The sequence below is a fragment of the Myotis brandtii genome, unplaced genomic scaffold, assembly GCF_000412655.1.
Source record: "Myotis brandtii unplaced genomic scaffold, ASM41265v1 scaffold186, whole genome shotgun sequence".
NCBI lineage: Eukaryota > Metazoa > Chordata > Mammalia > Chiroptera > Vespertilionidae > Myotis > Myotis brandtii.
Window position 1 is genome coordinate 2,928,954 of NW_005356905.1, and position 5,722 is coordinate 2,934,675.

The 5,722-nt window shown below is 42.8% G+C and overlaps 1 protein-coding gene across 5 annotated transcripts in view; it reads right to left on the bottom strand.

Annotated features, from left to right (window-relative positions):
* B3GALNT1 (beta-1,3-N-acetylgalactosaminyltransferase 1 (globoside blood group)) overlaps positions 1-5,550 on the bottom strand; it is a 16,720-nt gene extending 11,170 nt beyond the window's left edge. Inside the window, exons 1-3 of one of the 5 annotated variants that reach the window (XM_014537968.1) lie at positions 4,823-4,906; positions 4,078-4,168; positions 1,458-1,691 (exon numbers count right to left, since the gene is read on the bottom strand). The gene's annotated coding sequence lies outside the window, so the exon portion shown is untranslated. Of the gene's footprint in view, positions 1-1,457; positions 1,692-4,077; positions 4,169-4,822; positions 4,907-5,482 lie in introns of those variants that run through there. The other 4 variants (XM_014537967.1, XM_005864128.2, XM_005864130.2 and 1 more) reach the window with 4 other exon arrangements.
* Positions 5,551-5,722: the final 172 nt, after the last annotated feature.

Below are 5,722 nucleotides of genomic sequence, written 5' to 3' on the forward strand. Positions count from 1 at the left end.
GGAGCAGGCCTAAGCCAGCAGGTCATTATCTCCTGAGGGGTCCCAGACTGCGAGAGGGCACAGGATGGGCTGAGGGACCCCCTCTCCCCCCAGAGTGCACAAATTTTTGTGCACCGGGCCTCTAATATATATATATATATTTTCCATTTTAAAAGGACCACTGATAAGTTAGATGTAAGTCGTCGGTGATGCATTTGGTTTATCGTCTTCCATGAGGACTAGAAGTAGTGGCACTGGGGGATGTCCTAGTCTGGGGAAAACAAAAGCTTAGAAGAGCCATGGTAGATGCTTTCAAATATTCTGAACAATATGTGAGTTTTAACTCCAGAAGGCAGATGAAAGCCCAAAGATTAAAATTAGTGAGAGGGTCCAATATAGATTCCTAGAACGGACTGCTCCTCACCAGTGGAAATCTTCAAGTGGTTGGCAGGAATGTTACAGAAATTAAGTCCTCATTGAGTTTCAAGTTATTTTAGGTAACCTCTACGGTCTCTCCCAACTCCAAGATTCCATGACTTTGTTACTGATGTTTAAAATGCAGTATATGGAAAAGGTTTATTTTTTATGTAATTTAAAAACATTGTTCAATTTTTAAGAACGAATCTGAAGTATTCATTGAGTTGAAGAAAAAAAAATCTCCCATTAAGCACAACTTTCCATGGTTGTTACACAGTTTTAAGTAGAGGGTGAGCATAAATACCTAATACTCCATCACCACTTCCCAATTCTGCCCTTGGATTGCCTGCTGGCTGCATCAGTACTACCTTCAGGTATATTCTGAGATATATGGGAGAATGTCTTTCATGCAAGTCTTATTAAAATAAAAGCCTCCTGCCTTGGTGTGTTGAAGTAGAAGACACGTAGAGTTTTAAAAACATATTTTAAAAAGACATGATATACTGGTATACATATAATATACATATATATACATATATACTATTTGCAGACAACGTACTTTTTTGTAGGAATAATAATATGTGGGAATATTTATAAATTTCTGGGATTGGGCTAAGAATAAGAGCAGCCAAAAGTAGCAAAATCTGAGAAGGAAAATTCAGCTGCAATTTTCTTTTTGCTTCTGCCCTATCTGCGCTTGCAACAACAACAACAACAACAAAACCCACTCTTAATAATGTGAATGCATGTTAGGATTTTAAACGGGGTTTTTTGTTTTATTTTTTTAAAGGAAAGGTGGGCTTGGGCTTAAGTCTGTATCACTTCTATAGCAATTTACAAAGCACAGTGACTATACTGTAAAATAAGTGTAATCACCCTATTTTTCAGAGACCTGTGCAGTCCAAGTACAGGCAGACCTGGAGCCCAAACTCAGGCCCACCTCCAAATGCTGTGCACCTTCTCCAGAGCACAGTGCCACAGGAGAGCCAGCCTCACATCCGATCTTACAGCCTCTTGAGATTCCTGGGCAGGGAGCAAAGGGTAGAGCGAAAGTGCCTTACCTTTGCACTCAGGGGTGGGTGGTCTGAGAGAATGCCATGACAGAGCAGCCTGCGGGAAGAGGCACCAGGATGGCCGGATCTGGAGAAGCTAGGAAAACTGGAGCAGAGCAAAGATCACACCCATCAGGCAGAAGAGCAGAAGGCTGGACTTCTGTCTGTTGCATTACAGCTTTACCAATTGGAGGATATTTCATTCACTCATTTGGAACACTGGACAGGTGTCAGAGGCTGGGGCTGCAACGGGGAAGATGACAGACAAACCCTGCCCTCAAGTTGCTGCACTCAGTGGAGAGCGAGGAGGAAGGCTCCTATCTCCAAGTTGCGCACCAAATGTAATGAGTAAAGCTCCCCTGGAGAAGATGCAGGGAGACCTCCCTCCTCAAATGTCTCCAAATTAGTGGGCAGCCTCCATGGCGGGGAGCTGAGTTTGCAACTCTCAGAATGTGTAGATGCTCAATTAATGTGCAAATTATAGGACCAGTGTCAGTTTAGAGAACCATTTAATACTCTAAGAGGTAAGAGTCAATTACCATTTTTTATCTTAGAAAGTGGGTAACTCCATCTTTGAAAACAAAGTCTGTTACCAAAATAGTAGCCAAATACAGTTCCAGATAAGAGATATGGTTTGAGTCCTCAGTCATAGCGAGGGTAGGTGGCCACAGACTTGTCTAAGCACAGCTTAGGAGCTTAGCAAAATTCTATGTTCTAGCCCAGAAGTGGGCAATTTAAAAAAGTAAATAAAAAGCCAGATAGCAAACATTTTCTTTGTGAGCCATATGGTCTCTACTCAATCAATTCTGCCTTTGTAGTAAAAACAGAGCCACAGACAATATTAAATATATAGGTATGGCTGTGCTCCAATACAATCATCACATATAATAAAAGCCCAGCGACCATAATGGTGTAACGACCAGAATGACCACTTGACTAGTCACTATGAGGTGCACTGACCACCTCTCGGTGCCCCCCGCTCCTGGCCCGCAGGCTCCGATCGCAGGATGGTAAACAGGGAACCACGGGGAACGGGGTGGGACCGGGGACTGGCGAGCGGGCAGAAGATGGCCCTGATCGCAGGCTAGGCCTAGGGACCCTACCCGCACACAATTTCGTATGCTGGGCCTCTAGTTTTGTTTATAAAACAGGATGCTGGTCTGGAAGAACACAGTGGTTCTCAACCTTCCTAATGCCGCGACCCTTTAATATAGTTCCTCATGTTGTGGTGACCCCCAATTTCATTGTTACAAATTGAACATAATTAAAGCATAGTGACTAATCACAAAAACAATATGTAATTATATATGTGTTTTCCGATGGTCTTAAGCGACCCCTGTGAAAGGGTCGTTCGACCCCCAAAGGGGTCTCGACCCACAGGTTGAGAACTGCTGTTCTAACATGAAATAGCATGCCTTAGGACATCAATAAAATGTCCTAAGATCTCTCTTCTCTATGTTCTCTAGTGACCTCAAAGGGCCAGGCTACTGAAAAGAGGGTCCTAGCGCTGGTAATGTGTTTCCAAAGTGAAATCGTTCCTGGAGGGTAGGCAGAGCTGATCATTATTAACCTGGGCTGTGGATATCACATGGGGACAACAAAAGGCTTTGGCTCTCTGGTTAACTAGTTATATTCAGGGTCAGACACACATAGAATGGTAAACTCTCATCATCTACTCTAGTTTTCGGTTTTTATTCCTTAATTTATCAGAGCTTTGAGTGGTACAAGCTCATGAAGCCAGATATTCCATTCTGCAGCCTCTCCAGGCTCTACCCTACAGATGATCTCCCCATATTTAGATGTGGCCCCTGCACCTCTCTATGCTTCTAGCCCATACCCTCTTCCACCCTCTCCTCAAATTCACAATGTGTCAAAAGCTCGGGTGCCAAACACAAATCAGTATTTATAGTATGCAACTTCTTATTAAAACCATTGCTCATAGTCCCAAAAGAGATATTTGCCAAAGAGCTTAATGTTAAGTGAACTGCAATTTCTGAATGCATCTGTTGTATAAGGTCATTTAAGGACACTCTGTTTGACCCCACACATTTGACCTCAATCATGAGCTGTGATGTATGGTTATCCACCAACACTGTGAGCAAGAATGAGCAGTGATAGCTTCTAGAGCTGCAACAGAATAGTGCATCTGTCCTAGACATTATATAGTGGCGAAAGGGATAAAGGTATTTCCTAAAATGGGATTCTACCTATATCATCCAATGGTGGACAGAACAGAGCTGGAGAGTGGGCAGACAGAAAAGGCAAATCACTGGAAGGGGAAAGAAAAGAGAAGCAAGTATCCACTGGATTATTTTCTTTGGGATAAAGAGAATTGAGTCAGAACTTGAAGTTGACTATAACCGCCAAATTAAGTTTACATAGTTAAATTTTCCTGAGGTACTATGGTATTTTAACAATAATTCCATTTTTGGAAAAAAAAATTTTCAAAATGATTTAGTAGACCTTAACTAAGTCTTGTACCTTCTCAAATCCTTTGGGGGAAAGAAATACTAGAATATATAACAAAATTTGTAGCTGTGTAAATGATCCTTAAAATTTTGTAAAGGAGACTATTATGTCAATCTTACGCATGCAGGATAACTTCTAAATTAAAGTAAGATGAACTTACCTGTAGAATTTCAGATGAGACCAGGGCACTAGCTGAACTTCTTTGTTGTTTTCTGTATTCCATGCTTTAATGAAAACAGATTCGCTGGGGACTATTGAACAGAAGAACAGAAAAATAATACATCTGAGTCAGAAAACATTGGGCACTATGACATCTAAAATTAATGTTCTAGCCTGGCTGGTGTGGCCCCGTGGTTGCGCTCGGACCTATGAACCAGAAGGTCACGGGTTCAATTCCCGGTCAGGGCACATGCCTTGGTTGCAGACTTGATCTCCAGTGTGGGTGTGCAGGAGGCAGCCGATTAATGATTCTCTCTCATCATTGATGTTTCTATCTCTCTCTCCCTCTCCCCTCCTCTCTGAAATTAATAAATATATATTAAAAAATAATAAAAAATAAAATCAATGTTCTATACCTAGCAAGCTATGGGAGCAAATTATTATATAGCGACACTTCATTTTTGGAAAAATGATCCTGTCTTCTTCCTTCTTGTCCACAAATCACCTCATGCACCTAATCTGGAAGTATACTTAGCCACTGTTTTGATAGACTTTATTTTCAGGGTTGGAATTACCCAATGACCATTCATTTGAATAAACCTTTCTAGTCTAGCAGAAAAATGTCATAGACTTTTATCCCTCAATTTTAAACAGTTCCCTTCTCTAGGCTGATACAGGTCCAATTTTCGCTTTTATCAGGCATCGACACAAAACCAGATTCTGAAAGCACAAAATCAGCGCCCTACCTCTGGCCTAGCCGCGGGAGGAAAGCTAAGACACAAAGTTGTTCCCGGTTGAGGAATGCAAACTCAAACGTTTTACCTCTGAAAACAAAAAATAAAAAGGGCATGGTTTGATCATCTATTCCAACGGTTCTCAACCTGTTGGTCGCCTAAGACCAACGGAAAACACATATATAATTATATATTGTTTTTGTGATTAATCACTATGCTTTAATTATGTTCAATGTGTAACAATGAAAATACAACCTGCATATCCGATATTTACATTACGATTCATAACAGTAGTAACATTACAGTTATGAAGTAGCAACAAAAATAATTTTATGGTTGGGCGTCACCACAACATGAGGAACTGTATTAAAGGGTCGCGGCATTAGGAAGGTTGAGAACCACTGATTCTATTCCTTGGTTGTAGCTCTTCCTGCCAAAGCAGCCACCTCCTAAACGCCAACACGATGTGCAAAACACACAGAGAATAGAAAGCCGCCTCGGCCAGGCCCATCTCCCTGCTGGTCCAGCAGCGAGGAGTGGAAAGCAGGGCTACAGAAAGCAACCCGTGCTTGCTGCGGGCATCACTCCTGGCTGCGTGGGAAACTGCGACTACAGGGCACCTTTAAGATTTCTTTTGAAAGGCTTTATATACTCGTTAAGATCGCCTCTTACCAATCACTTAACCACTCGGGGTTCCTCCGCTCTCTGCCCAATTTGCCCATCCTCCTCCTCAGTTCCACATTCTTCCCCACCCCTCCCCAAGAAGAGCCCTCCCACAATTCGGCTCTGAGCCCTCCCTGCGCGTCCGGAATGCGTTGGGGATCCACGGCCACCAAAACCCCCTCTCGGTCCGATCCCCGCCGCCGCCGCCAACATCCCCCCTCTACCCGCCCGCCGCCCCGCTCCCCGGCT